Consider the following 20,668-nt stretch of genomic DNA (forward strand, 5'->3'; position numbering starts at 1 on the left):
GACTGGGTCTTAGAGCTTTCTGGAAAAGCTCTAAGTTGGCAAAATCCCTCCCCCACTCCTGTAGGTGCACATTCCATCACAACAATATATATATACATGGGATTGCTAAAATGTATTTCTCTAGCAAATGACATATGTCACACAACACTTCTAAGACTGTCACACAAGAATGTCACACAACACTTCTAACACTCTTGTTATGGGAGCGGCATGGTGCTCCCATGTGACCCCCCTCCTGCGAGAGCTGCACTGGCTCCCGGTGGTCTTCCGGGTGCGCTTCAAGGTTTTGGTTACCATCTTTAGAGCACTCCATGGCATCGGACCAGGGTATTTACGAGACCGCCTTCTGCTACCAATAGCCTCTCACCGACCAGTATGCTCCCATAGAGAGGGACTTCTCAGGATGCCGTCAGCCAAACAGTGTCGACTGGTGGCCCTCAGGGGGAGAGCCTTCTCTGCGGGGGCACCTACCATCTGGAATGAGCTGCCCCCAGAGATACGGAGGATCCCGGATCTGCGCACGTTTCATCGTGCTCTCAAAACATTTTTATTTCAGCAGGCTGGCCTGGCTTAAATCTCCCTTTTAAATTTTTAAATTGTTTAATTTGTTTTATAAATTGGGTGTTTTACATTTGTTTTTCAGCCAAAATATTTAATAATTTTAATAGACTTTTAATGTTTGTATTATCTGTATTTTATCTTGGCTGTTCACTGCTCTGAGTCCTCCAGGAATAGGGTGGTATAGAAATTTGATAGATAGATAAATAAATAAATAAATAAATAAATAAATAAATAAATAAATAAATAAATAAATAAATAAGATGTATTGCTCAATTATTGGTAGACTTAACCATGGCTAACCCAAGGTAATGTTGATAAACAGTTACTTAAACAGTGACAAATCACAAACTCTGCATATTGCCATAAGGATACATCAAATGGGGGGGGGAATGCAACAACTCAACAACAGGTCATTGTGTAAGACAACTCAATACAACCACAAAAGCACAAAAAGACAGAAATGTTATGTGCATGTTTCTTTTCCTTTTCTTTTTTAGAATTCTCATGGTTAGATATAAATATCTATGATCACTACTCTTCAGTAGGAAACTTTAGTGATGGAGGGACATGCAGAAAAGAGCTGCCAAAATAATCAAGAGGTTAGAATTATTTCCCCATAATAAAAGCCTGCAGTGTCCAAGAGAGTAGTTTCGGCGGGGGGAGTGTAAAAGGTATCCAATATTTTACATAAATGTCAATGGATTATAAAGGAAGATGGAATATTCAGAATAGAGATAAAAAAACATCTACCCCATATGTACAAAATATAATTAAAGTAAGAGGGCTGACAATCTGGATAGCTTAAAAAAGAATTAAGAAAGATTCCTGGTGGACAAGGTAATGAATGATAGTTATATATTATCTCCTGTATCAGAAGCAGTAGGAGTCTGAATGGCAGTTGCTGGGATACATGAGCAGAAGGCTAAGTAACATTTTTGAGTTTCTCATAGGGATCTAGTTAGTAGCAGTGAGGAATACACAGGATCTCAAAGATGAATTGCCATCCATCTAACATCCTCAGATCCAACAGTGAAGAATATTCAAGATCTCAAAGATGAATTGCCACCCATCTAGATACTCCTTCACCTCTGGAGAAGGGTTAGAAAATGACTTACCTGGGTTTAGAATAAACCCAAGACTGTGTGAAGGATGAAATGAAATACATGATGCAGAAACTGACAGAAATATAGTTGAATTTTGCTTTATTTTTATATTCTAAGATTTGCTAAGCCATATTTCAAAACTAAATAGTTCTCCCACACAGTCAAAAGGGACACTAAATATAACACTAAATAATACCAAGTACTATCATGTTAAATTGCTTAACATTTGATAAATAAAAAGTATAATGTAACAAAATGACAAGTATGAATGAATACACACAGTGTGTGTGTGTGTGTGTGTGTGTGTGTGTGTGTATTATCTCCAGTTGCTAAATGTGTGTACATACAGTGTATGTGTGTGTGTAGATAGATATGAGAGAGAGAGGGAGAGAAAGAGAGAGGAGGGAGGGAGAGAGAGAGCACAGTTGGATGGCATAGTTTTTAGAGCAGGGGTGTCAAACCTGCTTCATGACAACATCGTCATAAATGTATTGTGAGTTTTTTTCTTTCACTAAACTGGGCATGGGCATGGGCATGGGCATGGGCATGGGCATGGGCATGGGCAGTGCATGATGCATCTGGCCCATGGGCCGCGAGTTTGACAGCCCTGGCTTAGCCTTGTATCCTTTGATACAGGAGTCTGGGGTTCAAACCCCTAACTGGAGAAACATATCTAGATGGTAGTCAAGAGAGGGTAGCCAAAAAAGTGGATGCCCTGAGATTTGGCCTCTTCCACCTCCCACACCTCCAGAAGATAGACAGAGAGAGAGAGAGAAAGAGAGAGAAAGAAAGAAAGAGAGAGAGAGAGAGAGAGAAAGAGAAAGACAAAGAGAGACAGGGAGGGAGGGAAGAGAGAAAGAAAGAGAGAGAAAGAGAGAGGGAGGGAGGGACAGAAAGAGAGAGACAAGACACAGAGAGATACAGAGATAAACAGAGAGAGGGAGGGAGGGAGGGAGAGACAGAGAGAAAGAGAAAGAGAGAAAGAGAGAGACAGACAGGGAAAGAGAGGGAGGGAAAGAGAGAGGGGGGAGAGAGAGAGACTTGTTGGTTGTAAACTCCTTGGAGCTGAGAAGAATTGCTGCAAAACTGAGGTTCCTGAAGTGGACCACTAAACTCCTAAACAACTTAAAAAATGATCTAGTAAAAAGAAAAGTCAACCAAAAGAGCAACATGCAAAGAAAAGCAAATAAAACACCCCCAGGAACAAAACAAAGTTTAATTTGTGTGTATTGTTTAATGGACTGCTAAATTGGCCATGCCCACCTAATCACATGCCCACCTAGCCATGCCCATCCAGTCACATGATCACCTAGCCATGCCCACCCAGCCAGTCCAGGCCCCCAATAGTCTGAGGGATTGTGAATTGGCTCCCTGTTTAAAAAGTTTGAGGACCCCTGCTTTATCTTTTCATATACTGTACAACCAAAAGGCTTCTACAAAGAGCTAACAGATATAATATGTCTAGCAAAGTTCAATGTTTGCCGGTCATATCTTGGCAGATAAATGGATAAAAGTAATTCAAATACTGTTTTTCAAAAGAGAAGTTCAAATAAAGATTTGAAGCAAAGCACTTTCCAAAAATATTGATTCATTCTAAGCTGTACATGATGACTAGCCATGAATTCTGGCAGTTTTAATCCAACATATGCAGAAAGTGCCAACGTAAGAAAGGTTGGTGCAATGATGTAGGACTCTAAGACAGCATCAAAACCTATGCTCACATTCAGACTAAAGGACAAAACCATATCTAGAGAAATCCTTCCAATGTATAACTAATAGTATTTTTTTTCTTTTTACTCTGAAATTGCACTAGAAATACTTGTGTAACTAAAATATGAATATGATGGTCTTCCAAATGAAGATGGTAGATTTGGGGCATATAAATGTGGCAATGAACCCATCCTTTTACCCAGTGGTGGGATTCAGCCAATTCGCGTTAGTCCGACCAAACATGTTAATTTTTTGTATAGTTTGGTGCAGTGGTGAAATCCAAATTTTTTCACTACCGGTTCTGTGGGCATGGCTTGGTGGGTGTGGCTTGGTGGGCATGGCAGGGGAAGGATATTGCAAAATCTCCATTCCCACCCCACTCTGGCGCCAGCCAGAGGTGGTATTTGCCAGTTCTCTGAACTACTCAAAATTTCCACTACTGGTTCTCCAGAACCTGTCAGAACCTGCTGGATTTCACCCCTGGTTCAGTGAACCAGTTATTCCCACCACTGGCTGGCCCCTCCCCGCCCCCCAGGTTGCCATTCAGAGTGAGGAGTCTGCAGGGGCATGACTGGCAGCCACACTGATCAGCTGCAAGGTGGCAATGGACTGGCTGCACCAATCAGCTGGGAGGCTGATCAGTCAGTTTAGTCAGACCTTCCAACTTCACCAGATCTTTTTTTCCCCCAGAAGTTGGAAGGTCTGACTGAACTTTTTTTAAACTGGGTATTCACATTGTCTTCTTTTGTTGCCCTGCATGCAGGAAAATGGAGCTGGAGAGCAGGTTAGTGAGGGAATAGTGGTTGTTCTGGAATGGGGTGGAAGTGAGGATTTTGCATTATTTTTGCTCTTGGATGTGTAAACAAACAAAAGTGTATTTTCTATGCAGTTCATACCCCTTGCTCGCTGGATCTGGATGTCCACATTTTGGAATTAACCCTCGTGCCCTATTTTGAGTGGCAGAGTGTTGCAAGAAGCCGAGTGCTGTCACGCACCTTGGCCATGTCCACCTAGCCACGCCCACCCAGCCATGCCCACCCAGCCGGTCATAAGGGCAGAGAACCAGTTGTTAAATTATTTGAATCCCACCACTGCTTTTACTCAGTCAGTCCATGAATAATCCACTTACACATTGATTGGTAAAAAGCCTCACAAAGGTAGTTGTTATAGTTAAATTGCCACATAATATCAACAGATCCAGAGTGTTGGTAGGTAAAGTTCTGAGGAGAAGTAAACTACATGAAAAAGAAATTAACTAGAATTACCAGATTTGCTAAGGAGCCAAACTGGAAATAGGTCATATAAAGTCAAAGATGGGAAGTATTAAAAAGAAATAAAATATTTGGGGAGGTCTCCAAATATTTAAAAATGAGCAGAAGAAGGGCAAGTTGATTGTTATATGAAATGGATACTTGGTGTAATAATCCCAATTTAATATTCTGGAAAGTATGAGCGTATTTTCTTGGAAAGAGTAAGAAAAATAAAAAGGAAAAAAGTAACAATTCTCAATGGATGATAAGGATGGGGATATATGTATGTATGTATGTATGTATGTATGTATGTATGTATGTATGTATGTATGTATGTATTTAAAAAAGACAGATTAAGCTAATGGTATGTCCCAAAGGTGGACCTGGATGACTGAGAATCTCCACAGACATTAAGCCAATGGTAAAAGAAGGAAAAGAAAAGAAGTCTAATTTTGGACATTTACTCAATAGTAGAAGGCTTTTCATTTTTTCCATTTGGCACCCCATGAAAACACTATATGCTGTCACCCTGCCCATTCATTCCCAGCTGCCAGACTGGCCTGATTCTCTTTGAAAAATCAGGAGAACATCACATTAATTGGTTATATGGAAGTCTATGCTGATATGTGCAAAAGATCCACTCCCTTGGAAACCCTCCTGGAAATAGCTACCACTTGAAGTGGCTGAAGAACGGTATGTGAAGCATATTAATATCACTAGATATGACAATTACAGCAATAGTTCAGCTGTAAATACTATCAGAACAGAAATATAAGAGTCCAACTTCAGCATTTTGGAATTCGAACCTTACATTCATATCATTTGGGGGAGGGGAATCATGCCATAATCATTAGCATCCATTGAATTACCATGCATGTTGCAAAGAGAGTAGCAACAGCAACAGATATTCATTTGTACCTGTTTATGTGTTCCATTACAACTAAAGTAATGGAAACCTTCCCCAGTTTGTTCTCTTCCAAGTGAGTTAAGATGCAACTTGCAGAAACCTTGGAAATGTGAATAGGTCCATAGCCATAATGAATGGGAATTCTGGGAAATGTACTCCAAATGCATTAGGAGAGTGCTAGGTTAGAGAAAGTTGTTTTGTATAGATATAGTTCTAAAGGGAACAATATCTGTTCTAAAGAGAGCTCAGAGATTTCCAACTATCCACATGTGTATTTAATGTGATTATGGTTTGAAACATTTAAAAACATTTAATTTTTTTTTAAAGGAAATATTTAATACCAATCCGTAAGACTTGGAGATTCCTTTTGATATCTAAACACCAATAATAGATGATTATAGATATCCAGTGGTTAGTAAAGGCTAGTCCAGATTGGTTTCAAAATAATGGCTGACCATTTAAACTACAACTGATTTTGAGAAGAGGAGACAGTAAGAGAACTGATGTTGCATGCCCACTTGACGTGGAAAGCATTTTTTTCAGATTCCCAGTTATTGTGAATGTACTTTTTTGAATACTATTGATGAAAATCATAACTCATCTGCTAGGAAAAAAAAATTGTAAATCTGTTTTGTTTTGGGTTGGATTGTACCCACCTGGGGGAAAATCTATAATGCTAAGTTAGAAAGCTTTTCATAAAGTTTTCACTTGTTCAGACTTTGGTGAGTATTATTTTGCCAATGAATAGCTCACATATTTTTCTTTTCTTACTTGCTTTCATTCGGTGTTTAGAAAACCTAGGAATCGTGTTGTTATTTGATCAATTTAATAAAAGATGAATACAGTTGGTATGTAGACAATAGAATTATGCTGAACTCTAGACAAATAATAATTAAAAAAAGACCAGCCCTTATCAGAAAACTGACAATCTCAGGAGGCAGAGTGAATTATGAATTCAATTTTGCTTGGGATAATTGTTTGGAAGTGACAATGTTTGCTTCGACATTTATGCAGAACGTGGTTCTTTTTGTTTTTTTAAAAAAAACCCTGCATGGCTTTGGATGGAAGAGTACATTTCATTCAATGAATCAACCAAAAGCATAGAACTTCTCTTTTTGTGTATGAAGTTTTACTAACGATTATGCCCATTATGATCATAATATTAGATATTTTTTTTGCACTTGATGAAATCTATGGTAGCATTCAGTGGGGAAATTAGTAGTTTGCCAACATTTGTCTTCAAATTCCAGATTTTGGAGAAGTAAATATGCATTTATTTATACATTTACAACTATTTATAGAGTAGACTATCCACTCCTCCATATACTGAAAGAGGCAAATGGGTGGGAAAAAAGGGTCACATGTCACCCCTATATGGCAGGATAGCCCACACAACAGTCTAGCGCACATAATTTCCCCTGGTTTCTATCCCCCTAAAGACCAAGAAACAGAAAAACAACACTTCAAGGACTTTAAATAACCAGCTAGAAGCAGATTTTCCTTCACTGATGGGAGAGGAAGCAGGAACAAATTGATGCTTCTTGCATAAAGGGACATGCACAGAATGATTGCACAGAAGGGGATGCCGAAGCAAATTGCCCCCCCCCCCATAGCAGCAGAATATATTAAGTGGACATCAGCATCCAAACCATTGTTTGTTTATTCCTGAAAAACAGAGAGAACAGGAGTTTAGTGACATTTATTGATTGTACAGTGGAACATACAATAATTTGAATTTCTGAATGTTTTGTTAAACAGCACTATTCAATGAGACTGTTTTAAGAAATTCAATATTTCTTATTCAAGTAATTTTCCAGCAAAGATATTTTATTTTGTGTCATTTACTTTTCTCAGACAGTATGCCTCATTACCAAAATATATAACCAAACTAGGATTTTCTCCCTATGAATCCACCCCTCGTGCCTTGTTTTGTACTGCTATTGTTCCAGGGGTCAGTTCAGTGGTGGGCTGCTGCATGGTTGCAAGGGTTCAGGCGAACCCTTACCTCTGATCACTGGCTAGACCCACCCACCTGCTCTTCTGCTATGTTTTCCATTTATAACTAACTTTCTGGCTCATTGGCTTGATAGAGAGCCTTGATAGTACAGTGGTCTAAGCACCCTGTTATTAACACAGCTGCCTGCAATTATTGCTGGTTCGAATCTCTCCAAGGCTCAAGGTTGACTCAGCCTTCCATCCTTTCTAAGGTAGGTGATATGAGGACCCAGTTTGTGGGGGCAATAAGCTGACTTTGTATAAATATACAAAAGTATGAAGGCTATTGCTTAACGCATTGTAAGCCGCCCTGAGTCTCCGGAGAAGGGCGGCATATAAATCAAATTTAAAAAAATAAATAAAATTGGCTGGCCCAGCTGTGATCCACGGCACCTCTGCTGTACTCACCAGAGCTGCCTGAGTTGATTAGGAGCATGTTTGAAGCTCCCTTTCTCTCCCAAAGGGCTGCTCTCACAACCAATGAATCCTTTGTTAAAGTAAGTGAAGCCCAACAGTGCAACATAGATAAACCGTGCAACTCTCAGACTCTATGGTTTGAGAGAAACTGTGTCTTAGTCATCAGATCCCATTCCCCAACCCAGAAACTGATAAGATGCTTGGCAAAACAACCCCAAAATATTGTTGAGAAAATTTATATTGATGCTTTAGAAGGGAATGTTGTGATGGTTGGAATGGCAGAGCACTCATGTGCAAAGTGACAGATTTTCTACAATATAGCAATAGCGCTAAGACTTATATACCACTTCACAGTACTTTACAGCCCTCTCTAAGCAGTTTACAGAGTCAGCATGTTGCCCCCAACAATCTGGGTTCTCATTTTACCAACCTCGGAAGGATTGAAGGCTGAGTGAACCTTGAGCTGGTGAGACTCAAATTGCTGGCAGCCGGCAGTCAGCAGAAGTATCCTGCAGTACTACATTCTAACCACTGTGCTCTTAACAAAGGCCATACATGCAGCTGAACAACAGAGCTGTGGAATCAGCCAGCTGTACTGGTTTGACATCCAAAGCTTCTGATCAGTAGCCTTGGCTCTGATATTAAAGGAAGACATTGGTGAGTTGGCAGCTGATCAGTAGAATGATAATGGGATCTATGCCCTCACTTTACTCTCAGCATCAGAATGTGGCTTTTAAAACATAGCTTTGAAAATGGCATGGCCTTATTCTACTAACAGATTTCATAGCAAATAAATCTCCTTTCTTCAAAAACCTGACTCTGCACAGTATCTTCAGTGACATAGCATTGCTTACCTGGTAGCTTTTATAATTGATATGAAAGAAATTGTTCAACTGCAGAAGATTAGTACTATTGTAGAGTACAGAAATCAACAGTGTATGTTTGTGTGAGAGGGAAAAAACGTGAGTGTCATAGCCACATTAAACCCTATGCCTTTTCCTTATAATTTTTGTAATTCGTTGATTTTTCAATCTTTTTGTTCCTGTCCTTGAAGATCAACATTTGTTCCCTACTTCCTCTGTCTGGCCTGAATTCCTGCCACACTTGCTTCAATCCATACAGAAACACTGGCTCTTGTGATTGGGCTTTTGCCACTGTTCCAAGGAAGCCTCTGTCTGGGAAGAGGAGATATCCCCAGAATCCTATCAAGGTCTAACTCTTCACAAAGGATGGGAATCTGCTAGGCAAGAATCCAGCTATTGGTACATTGAATCGAAATTATTCCGAATTGTGAATAGAAGTTAGTACAACTTAGATAAGGATATAAATTAAAATAGTGATAGATAGAAGTAGAATTTGTATATGGAAGTTAACTAGGATAGAGATACCGATGTAGAAAAGCTGTTATTAGTGTTTAAGATTCGATGTGTTTGTTTTTGTCTGTTTGTTTTTGTTGTGTGTTATAGTTTTCTATTTTTTGCTCTTTTCTATTTTTTGTATTGCACATTTTAAGGTTTGAAAATTCAATAAATATTATTTTTTTTAAAAAAAGGAAATTATTCCTTTTTCTCTCAGTGTGGCAAAAATGCCTTTGTCAGCACCTCTGAGCTTACATGAAGACAACTTGATATAAGCTATGTCTGTGAAAGAAATTTAACTTTGCTTCTTTCTAACTGTGTGAATTTAAATAATATTGTTAGGAAGTTACAGACATGTAGGCCAAGATGATACCACCAGATTAGAATAAGTTTATAGTTGCAAAATGTGTTGCTGAGTCTTTCAGAAAATGATGGTGATTTAGGCTAATCCTTCTCTTCCTACCCTCTCACCCCGAACTTTATATATTAGTTGATGACACTTTCGATTGGTTTGCTGTATTATTATATTGTTTTGATTGTCTCTTGTAAGAAAGGAAGTTTGAGGGCCAATTCTAGCTCATTATTTTGCATTTTTTAAGAGCGGGCAATGAAGAAAGACGCCTCTAGCAAGCAAATTGCTGAAATCCTCAAACTTAAACCTTCCAGGCTTTTACTTACTGTAAAAATATATCAATCCAGTTTGTATTTTATAAACCAGATTAGATACTAGTCAATGTAATCAGGAGACTGGAGCATCTGAAATGTTAACTGTAGTTATTACATTGGTTGAAGAAGAGAAAATTGCAGGAATGCTGGGATGAAGTAACTATGTCATGTAGTTTTTGCTTTTAAGAGCAATTAAAGCTCAGTGAAACCTAAGAGATACCCTCAAAAGTTTGAAAAATAAGTAGGATTCTATGGCAGGAGAAGCTAATGAGAAATGGAGAGCTTGGTAGGTGATAGGGTGATAGGTTCTTGTAGAGTTCCTATAAATTCTGTCTTCCTTAGAGTTCCTATAAAAGAATACACTAAAGGTCCAATTGTAAACAATTCAAACCAGAAGGGAGAGCAACAGCACAAAGTGAGAGTTAAATGGATATACTATTGAGTGAAAATCCATAAAACTGAAAAGTAGAGTTAGTTCTACCAGAACTGTCAAAGGTATTAATAATAGTCATAATTGGTAGGTTAGAAAACAACAGGCTAAAATTGAATAGAGACCAATTTGTATGCTGCCCAGAGTCATTGGATACAAGATGGGTAGCAAATAGATTTCATAATAAAATTAAATAATAAATAAAAAGGTCTTCAATTGGGATATAGAAATTGAATGCACAGTTATGGGTGGAGGAGACCTAGCTTGGTAACAGATTTGTAAAAATGCTGATGGAATAGTAGATGACTACAAAAAGGGCAGGGTCAGAGAGAAGCAATGAAAATGATAATTGGATTACAAACTAAAATTTATAAATTGAAATAAAGGAAAAAGAAATGCAAAACAAGACCAAGGGAGGGGTAAAATATTATTCTTCAAATATGTCAGATGCTGTAACACATTGTGTTGGGATCTGTTCTCTCTCCTTCTAGAATAAAAGATATGGAACAACATTAGAGGACAAATTTAAATTCAAATTTTGAAAAATCTTCCAAGCAAGAAAAGCAGGTTGACATTGGAATTAATTGCCCAATATCCTCCTCATCAGATGTTTTCAGATGGAGGCTAGACAGCCATCAATCATGGTTGCTTCAGTTTGGGTTCCTACGCTCAACAATGGACTGGACTCTATAATTTAACAGCCTATTCTTATTTGGAACTTCTATAATTCCTCTGGCAGGGCATATAAATTCAAGCATGTGTATCACCCCAATTACAATTCAAGGGAACATTATTCATACATAGCCAGCCAAAAACAAAAACACAAAATTCTCTTTACTTTTCCAGCAGCAGAGACAAATGTGGCTATCTGTTTAAAGAAATCCTATCATTCAACAAAAATAATGGGGTACTTATATGATCACTAGCAACATAACTCTGAAATACCTGACAATATAAAGGTAATACAGTATAGAGGCTTCCTGAGAATAGCTGCATTCACATGGAGAACCAAGAACTTTCCTTACATATATCCTCAGTACATACTACTCCGAACCATTTGAACAGAAATGGCAGTGGACAGCAAGCAGATCTAACATTAATTTTAAAATTTATATAAATTTATATAATATATAAATTTTTATAACCAGATACTGCAAGTTTTTAATAAGTGCATCTGCCTTATAGAGCAGTGTGAAATTTTTACTTCAAATAGTGTATTAAAACGCAGTTCCATTGAACTGCCACTTCAAATTCAATTGTCACAATGAGTCAGTGCGATATTTTTAATTGAATATGTAAATATAGCAATAGCACTTGCACTTATATATCGCTCCATAATGTTTTACAACACTGAGTGGTTTATATATTTGTATATTTGGCATGTCCCTAATTTATATTAATACAAACGTGATTATAAAGAATTATTCATCTATATTTTCCAAAATCTAAACTATGCCAGTTTATAACATTTTGTACATCCACATAATGATCACATATGTGTGGATGAGAGTTTTATTTGGGGTAAAAATTAACAGTATTTTAATATTAATAGTATTTGAACTGAATAATATATATATATATATATATATATATATATATATATATATATATATATATATATATATATATATATATATATATATATATATATATAAAAATTAATAAAATTTTGTTTGAAACTCTTATGCATATGTGAGCATATATCTGAGTCAGCAAAAATTAAGCATTTTTATCAAACATTTAACAATATCTAGTTTCTATTCTGAATTTGCTTAGAGCAGGTAAATATCTTCATTACTTGGTAGTTTTGTCACTTGTACTTCCTTATTTTTATGTAACATAAATATATGTCCAATATGTGATCCGCTTCTGAGATTATAACTACATTAAATACAAACAAACTGCAAACTTTATTATGATAGAAATGTTTTGAAAAAACAATTGATAACCTCTTCTATTATAGTCACTTTTATCTTCCCTGTACTTTCAAAATGGAAATTTATTTTCGGTTTTATCTCTCCACCACAGCGCATGTTTCTTAATGCTTAATGATTGTGCACAAGTCCAAATATTTTCTATTAAGACACCCACTTTGCTGGACACTAGAATAAGGCTGTCAAACTTGCGGCTTGCAAGCCGGATGCGTCACGCTCTGGTTTAGTGAAGTCCCGATATGTCACATGACACCACCATGACGACATGACTTTGACACCCCTGCACTAGAAGTAAATGATATAATTTTATTGTCAGTCCAGGATTACTCATTTCTTTTCAATTTTTCTTCTGTGGAAAGGATTTTTTTTAAAAGAACCATCATTAGGTAGGTTCAGCAAAGTTTTAAAGCCCCATTTTTCATATACATCACACACACACACACACACACACACACAAATTTAATAGAGAAGACATTAAGTATAGATCACACTGAAGTGCATTCCAGTGCTCGGAGGCTACCACCAAAAAAGGCTGCATATAGCCAGCAACATGCTATGCCCTAAATGGGCCACAGCAGATTTTTGAAGAGCTTTTTTTAAAGCTTCTTTGTGAAACAACATGGCTTCCTTGTTTCTAAGAGAGAACCAGCTACAATGCTTCCCTTCAGTTAGATTATTTTTCCTCTTGCACATCTTGGTGACGATAACAGATATTGCACATCTTGGTGATGTCTACAGTGGAGGTGATATGTTTTCTTGAGACACTTGGTATCAGTGCTTCATCTTAGGGAGAAGAATTACACTGCTTCCCTGGCATGAAGAACATTCAAGAAGTTAAATCAAATCCACTTCACATTCAGGCTTAAATCTGATACTTTTTGGACTGCAGGGCTATTTTTAGCATTTGTTGAATTGTTTTAGTAGGTTTCACTTTATAGATAGATAGATAAGATAGATAGATAGATAGATAGATAGATAGATAGATAGATAGATAGATAGATAGATAGAGATAGATAATGATGATAGAGATAGATGATAGATAGATAGATAGATAGATAGATAGATAGATAGATAGATAGATAGATAGATAGATAGATAGATGATAGATAGATATAGAACATTCAAATTTAATCCTGTTCTTGCAATTAAAAATCACCATCATGGACATCACTTTCATAACTTTTAACCTTCAAGGAGTAATATATATATTACCGGGAATGGTAATTGAAACCATCCAAAAAGATTTTAGTAAGGCCACATAATATAACTGCTTCACCAACAGGAAATCTATCTATCTATCTATCTATCTATCTGTCTGTCTGTCTGTCTGTCTGTCTGTCTGTCTGTCTATCTATCTATCTATCTATCTTTTTCTTTGTATGTTTCTCTGCGTGCTTGAATGTTATTGACAATACACCACATGAAAAACAAGGGAGACACAGGAAACACTGGGTTCTTTCCTTTCACAGCTTCAAGTTAAGAATGGCCTCCTCCATTGGAGCCATTTCCTTGAGAAGAAGAATGGCTGCCTTAGTGGAAGCTTAATGTACTTGCAAGGAGAATTGGAGGAGTGAGGCTGAAGACAGAAGAAGAGCTAAAATGGTAAATAGCAAAGAACAAGAAAGAACAAAAAGCTGGAGAAAGGAGAGTGAGAAAAGAAAGGGTAAAAAAATCAAAATACTGTTGGAGAGAGAAACCTGCAGCCAGTAGTATATGTTAGTATGTGTGTAAATGTGTGTGTGCTGAGCAAGGCCACTAAATAACTTTGCAATAAAGCAAGGCGAGAATAGAAAGACTGTGGCCATTGGAAAAGTGCCAGATGGCACCATCCAGAAGAAGGAGAGAGGATGATGACTAGCCTTCCTCTTTGGACCGCCACAGTACATGATGCCCAGGAGGTTTATCAAAGGGCCTGCAGGAAAAGTCTGGAAGGCTGAGCTGATACTAGTGCAGCAATGACAATGCCAGCAGCCAGCCACACCAAGAGCTACAAGATATGGTGATTCAGATGCATCAGTTGCCAGAAATCAGGCCTCCCAGTACACATAACACATAAGGGAAAATCAGAAATTAGAGCTGCGAAAGATAGATTGAACTAGAACTGTACATTAAAATTCTGTATGCAGATGATAGATTATAAGAAAACAAAATCTAAGAATATTAGCTATAAATGGAAATAATTGGAAAGCGGTAGTTAGAATTTGGATAAGGTATAGGATAATAAAGATTAGATAAAATAGCAGCTAGGATAAAGTTAAGTAAGGAAAATAGAATGTACATATTTCTTGTTTACTGACCAAAATTGTGATCAGCAACCCAATCATTAAGCAATGTAGTTGCTAAATGAAATCACCAGTGCATCTGTGATCTTATTTCAGCTTTCCTTTGCTTTGCAGACTTGCAATGGTCATAAAAAGGAAGGTAGTACACAAAGTTACTTTTCATTATCATGGTAACCAGGAATGGATGCTAAAAGAGGCTTTCATAAACAAGCACAACCTATTTAGTAAGACAGCCTATTAAATATTAGACATAGGAAAAAATATGAAAGGAAAATATGAAAGAAAAGAATATTGTCTCTTTTTAAAAGCAACATTTGTTTTTTAAAAAATATTTTTTAAATAAAATTGCTGGATTGTGGGTTGCCTGAGTCTGTACTATCTTCGAACCCACCACCCAGTGCATTTTTCTGCCTGTGAACTTGATTCATCTGTACATATTTGGAAAGTGTGAGTCTGATTGCAGCGCATATATATTCATTTAATTGCATAATTCTATTTTGATTTTTACATTGAAATAGACAGGGGTAATCCCCAAATATATATTTCAGTGTGCATTAGCAATTCAGATATATATTTTTCTTCCTTAAAATATATGTTTTGATATATTATAAATACAAATATGTACTTTGTTATACTGCAATATCCAATGGATAGGTTTCATTCATATATTAAAGTGTGATTCCTGAAATTTCTTAAAGGAAGATTTTTATTTGGTTTGGTTGAGTTGGGTTAGGTTGGGTTGGATTGGATTGGATTGGGTTGGGTTGGGTTGGGTTGGGTTGGGTTGGGTTGGGTTGGTTTTGATGGACACACACTCCAACCGATTACTTGGTTTGCATCTCTCATACATGCATATCACTGAATTTTTGAAAAATCAAGTTCACATGTGTAAAGGTATAGTTAATATTTTCATTTTCAAATATGAAAATGTAAATATGAAAATAACCACATAATAATCTGAAGTCCATAAAGGACTTTTCTAAAAAAAAAAGGGGGGGGAGAAATCATAAATAAGAATTAATGATGTTCCATCTTTAACATTTTTCACAATAGACACTATTACATTTGAAAAATAATTGAAAGAATAAATTAACTGCATTATTTGTAGTAGTTTGGTGATAAAAACCTCTTTTTCTAAAATGGCAACTGAATATGGGCACACAGAATAACTGGACGGTAATCCATTGAAATAATTACTGTATACATGTGCATAATATATTGATTTAATTACATCAGTTCCCTGTCGAAGTGCAAATATATTGCTTTTTTGAGATAAATTGTGTGTTGAGTAAAAATTTCAGTAAAAATAGATATGACAGCAAGCAAGCAAAACCTAATCAAATAGAAGTCCAGTTCCTAGTTGGCACATTTATCTTTGGAGTACAGTAATATAGAAGACTGTTAACAACTACATGCTAAATCTATTATGCTGCAGTACTTGTATGTGGCAATTTCTGCTGTAAGCAGGATAATCTCCCAGTTTTGAAGTGCTAAATGGTAGTAAAATAATTGTTGACATTGAAAATCACTGCTGAAACCCAATGCTCTCACTTTTCTGACTGTATAGAAATTCTACTGGCTGCTGATGTCAAATCTCTTAAGTGTCCATTATTCTTCTTTACCAATAACATTATAAAGCTGTTGAACTCACAATCCTATGTATATTTGCTAAGATGTAAGTTAACAGAATTTCTCCTATATAAATCTTCACATGGTTGCATTTTCTGTGTGCTTGGCTATATTAAGTCACAGGAAGAATACCAATAAGAGGCTGGAACAATATTATCTTGTCTAGTGTGGACCATCAAAAAGCCTCTAAGATAGATCAAGTATCTGGAGGTATCTATCTATGATCTGAATTGCTTCCTAATGAAGAGAAAAATGAGAAAGTTGAATACAAATGAAATACTCTTCAATTGTTTCAAACTACATTCTGGTTTGTTTTGTGCCTAGGATATATGTCTTCAACTTTGGTGGAGAGGCCAAAGTGCCCTCAATCAAGAAACATCACTATATTGCTTTAGGAATCAAAGTAAACTTTCCACCAATTTTATATAATAAAGTATTTTATTTTTTCAAGATGTTGCTTTTTTTTTTTTTTTTTAAAAAAAATCCTTTTGCTGTCTCATTTACAGTTTCTCTATCCTTTCAGTACAAACTAAAAGCTCCATTGCTTTCCTCACTGTCTCATCTAATGTCCAATTTCCGTGTTGCTGCTGTGTTTTTTATTTGGTTGTCTCGAGTTTGCCAGATGTAGATTAAAAAAGAGAGAAGTAGAAGCAAGGGGGAAAAGACTCCTGTTCAATTAGTTTAATTACTTCAAGTGCTGAAGTCTGACAGAACATGTTAATTATGAAGTCTTGCTCAATAATCTACATGATCTGCTTTCAACTTCACAGGGCAAAAATGTAGATTTTGTTGTTTGTGTCTCCTGAAAAAAAGCAGAGGGCTGTGCTGATAAGTCTGCTCAAAATAGTTATGATTTTAGACTATCCAAAGAAAACATTGAATATGCCTTATATCTTGAAAACTTTTTTCCCAATATAGTTTTTAAATAAGGTAGTAAATAGATTAAAATTTAAATTATTCATTTTCAATGAACAGAACAGGAAAATGGCACAGGTACAATGCTGTCAATAGAGTACAGTCTTTCAAGAAATGCTGTTTATTTATTTGTTAGATTTATATTTCATCTTTTCTCCAAGAACTTGAGGCAATACGAATAACCTTTTTTTTTTCCAGTTAATAAAAATGCTGTGAAATTGGCTGGACCAAGAAACAGTGAATGGTCCAAAGTCATTCAAAGAATTTCCATATTTGAAGACAGACTTCAGCTTTGCTTCCCTCTATGATATTTTAATATTTTAGCCATTGACCTTAGAAAATTCAGTGATTTAGAATGCAGCTGGTAGAATTCCTGGTGATGGTAGTTGTGGCAGACAGCCATTAGAATCTCTAGAATCAATTCTGAGGGATTCTATTAGCATATTATTTCACAGGATCAATGTAAAATACTATTTTTGATCATTTTGATTGATTGATAATGTCCCATCAAGTTGGTGTCAACTCCTAGTGGCCTGATAAATATATTTCCACCATGATAATATATCCCTAACATGGCCCTTTAAGTCTTCCAATGATTCACTGAAACTGTGTACATCATCGTCCTTGCTGCTGGCCATCCTCTCCTTCTGGAACGAGCTCCCCCCAGAGATACGGAAGATCCCGGACCTGCGCACGTTTCACTGTGCTCTCAAAACTTTTCTATTTCAGCAAGCTGACCTGGCCTAACTCCCATTTTTTAAATTTTTTAAATTTTTTAATTTGTGATTTTATAAATTGGGTGTTTTAATCTGTGTTTCGGCCGAAATATTTAATAATTTTAAGGGATTTTTTAATATTTGTATTATCTATATTTTATCTTGGCTGTTCACCGCCCTGAGTCCTTCGGGAGTAGGGCGGTATAGAAATTTGATTAATAAATAAATAAATAAATAAAATAAATTCTCTTTTCTTCCAACTTTACTAGCACTACAGCCTTCTCCAGTGATATAAGTCTTTGCATAATAGGTCCTAAATAAGAGCTTGTTTAATAAGTTGGAACCAGAATATTTGAAGGACAACATAAAAGTATATGAACCTGATTCCAGACTGAACACCTGAATCCTTATATATGTTGCAACATGATAAACTGTTATATTAATAGGTACAACATACATAGTATTTTCAATTAATATCCTACATCTATAGAAATACTAGAAAATCATGGCTTTTAACATTTCTCTATGTTAATTATAATGTAGGAGTTATGGTTTCAGAGACTGCCATTTTAATTGTTATGGTATTGTTACTATTTTAATTATCTTATCTAATTTATTTTGTTCTGGTTTATTGTTGTTGGGAGAATGGTCTTTTTTTTGTTTTTTAAGTTTTAAAAAATAAAGAGAAAAGAGAAAAAAGTCTTCTTTGACAACATGTTAGAGATTTCCTATATATTGTATACAGGAACTTTAGACAATCAGTTTTGGTTTAAGGCACCGGGGTAGAAAATAGGAGACCATTAGTTCTGGTGCTGTCTTCTGTACAAACCAACTGGGTGACTTTGGTCCAGTCACTCTGTTTTAGCCCCAGAAAGCAGGCAATGACAACCCACTTCCAAAAACATTGCTAAGAAAACTGCAGATATTAGGTCAGGCTATCTCCAGGAGTTAAAATTGAACATGATTCATTATCCTCAGTTACAAAAGCAAAATAGATTTAGAAAGAAGAGCAATGTAAAGTATTGCAGCCTAATTTTATGCTGCTTCAAGGACCTGAAGAAAGCACTTTAATACAGTCACATGGAAAAGCCTAACATTCTATACAAAAGGATTGAAGGAACTGGAATATTTAACCTTGAGTAGAGTACTTCAAATAATGTTATGCAGAAAGTGAATTATTGTTCTTCATTCCTCCAAGTCACGGGGATTTTAAGATTGAGCTTTGACTGAACAGTCTACATAGGTCTGTCCCCAGACTGAGGACCAGATTGATCAACCTTGAGTTCAAATTCAAAATGCAGAGAGCTGCCTCCAGAGAGAACTGGAACTGAAACATTCCATTAACTTAAGAGAGAATAAAGGCTTGTTAAAAGAAGCTTACCATTGAGAACATGAATGAAGTCCCAAGCAATTAGCTTCACCACCTGAAAAGATCAGAGTTCAACAATATGATACCACTCATGGGACAATTACTCATTTCTGTGTCAGAAAACATAGGAATGTGAATTTATTTCTTTTCAGTTAATTGTAATAAATCAAACACTGATATTTTGAAAAGATATTTAACATATTTTTAGCTGGTTGGTGGCTTTGCCATTTTTCCAATGTTTCCTTCCAATTCTATTGACTCAAGCCCAAAACTGAGATCAGAAGATATAGCTCAGCCTGAAGATTCAAAGGAAGAGCCAAGTGGGAATAAAGATTTCAGTTTGTTATCCAAACTCCCAGCACTCTCTGATCCTGCATCACAAATAAAGCACATTTCAGTTAGGCAGAGATTGAATTTTATAGTGTAGCAGAAAAGATGAATCACACAGAATAATAGCAAAATAGAAGAAGCTTCTGTAGAGAACTTTAGTGTTTCTTCCTTTAACTATTGGGTAATAAAGAAATTTCTCCTTTGCAGGAGCAAATTTGTTGGCCTATGTATGCTCAAGCCATTATTTAGCCCTTGGCAAAAGTTCTACACTGTCTATTGTGGTAAAGCTCTAACCCCAGTGTAACAAACCATGTAATTCAAATATTATTGAATGTGCTACAACCCTGGTAATAATAGGAAAAGAAATAAAGGAAAAGAAAGCAAATGAGAACAGTTCTACATTAAGAACCACTTGAATTGTCCCTTCTTAACCTATTAAAGAGTGCTGATGACAATGGATTTAACTAATAATCAAATATTTGCTTTAAGGAGCTCTTAAACACTCACAGTGATGAACAGACGCTCTACCCTATCAATATTTATAGAATTAACAGTGATGATACTTATATTAACAATTGTCTTCTGAATGATTAACTTTTCATTGAAGGAGTAATGATTTCCTTGACTTCATTATAAAGTATTAAATATTTTACGGTTCTGTTGAAAAACTATGTTGCATATTTAACTATTTTTGCTTGAACTAAAATTAATTGTAAATTATCCCTTCTTTCCCTGAGAAGAACATTGTGGTGAAATTATTGTAGGTAAGGTAGACATCATTTTCATCAGTTTGGGGTGATTGAAAGATATGAGTAAATATCCAGTCTTTCGTTCACATAATCCTTGCTTACCTAGGATAAATACTGGTACTTCCTAAGGTATTTCTACTGACATCCCATGTTCAGGATTGGCTTTGAGAAAGAGAAGATCTATGAATCAAGTAAAAGCTCTAAGCTCAATTATTATATGAATAATAATCAGAAGATTCAACTTCTTCTGTAATACCATGTAATTTGTAGCATATCTAACAAATACACAATGCACGATTTATATACAAATAAAGAATCAAATTAGGTCCTCTGTGTCTAGCTTTTTT

This window comes from Pantherophis guttatus, chromosome 1 (assembly GCF_059756535.1).
Source record: "Pantherophis guttatus breed Tessera chromosome 1, ASM5975653v1, whole genome shotgun sequence".
NCBI classification, from domain to species: Eukaryota; Metazoa; Chordata; class Lepidosauria; order Squamata; family Colubridae; genus Pantherophis; species Pantherophis guttatus.